We start from the raw sequence: 1,113 nt of genomic DNA, 5'->3' as shown, positions 1-1,113 counted from the left end.
AATAATCTTGAAAGGCGTCTCCCACCCTCCGCCATCTTTTTATATCAATGGTTCCTTCCTGTGGGAATCAAGGGCAGGTATCTTTCACAAAATTAAAAAATCTAAATAAGTCACCACTTTTAACCTTTACTCCCCATGTCTTTAAAGCCTCTTTTAATTGTCCTATGTAGATTTGATGCTGGCTTAATTCTTGTCCCATTTTGGGCGCATAACTTACCCTCAACTCTGACGCAGCAGGCTCCCGCGACGGTTGGAGGGATTTTTCTTTCACTTTAGTCGCCGGCCTTTCTATGCGCCCTCTTCCTCACGTAGTTCCCTCGTATCCAAGCCCCGCGTTTGGGTGCCATGTGTCCCGTCCAGCGGGATCGTTAACACAGACCTTGGAGGAGGGGGTGGGAATTTAGAGAGACAAGAGACTCAAGAAATGGACACAAGACAGTATCCTGATCAAGTCTCGTTTAATGGCAGCGGTGCAATGCCTTATATAGGCTGGCAGGGAAGAGGAAGGGCGGCAGAGCAGGTGGGGAGGGGAATAATGAGAGACGTCACCAGGCGCATGCTCGGTAGACTTAGTCTTTCCCGGGCGCGGGAAGTTATCTACGCGCGTGCGGGAAAAGTTCGCGCGCCGGAAAAGTTGATGATGAAGAACCAGGAAGTGCGCCATCTTGTCTCCACAATGTGGAGCTTAAGCAACAGAGGCCGCGGCAATTTCCGGGCCTCATGGCTCCGGACAAAATAATAATTCCCCTTTCAACCTTTCCACCAGTTTCTGGCAACCACTCTTCTTCTTTCTGTCTCTATGAATTTGACTGCTCCGGATACCTCATATAAGTAGACTCATACAGCATTTGTCTTTTTATGACTTGCTTATTTCACTTGGCCTGATGTCTTCAGGTTTTATTCATGTGTCGTAATTTTCTTCTTTTTAAAGGCTCAATAATATTCCCTTGTATGTATATAACACATTTTTTATCCATTCATCCATTGAGTATGCTTGAGTTGTTTTCACCATTTGGCTACTGTAAATGTTGCTGCTATGAACATTGACATACAAATATCTGTTTGAGTCCTAGCTTTCCTGTTTTTTTTTGTTTTTTTTTTTGTTTTTTTTTT

This window comes from Rhinopithecus bieti, unplaced genomic scaffold (assembly GCF_001698545.2).
Source record: "Rhinopithecus bieti isolate Rb0 unplaced genomic scaffold, ASM169854v2 scaffold_3902, whole genome shotgun sequence".
Classification (NCBI taxonomy): domain Eukaryota; kingdom Metazoa; phylum Chordata; class Mammalia; order Primates; family Cercopithecidae; genus Rhinopithecus; species Rhinopithecus bieti.
Note: the sequence above shows the minus strand (reverse complement) of the source record.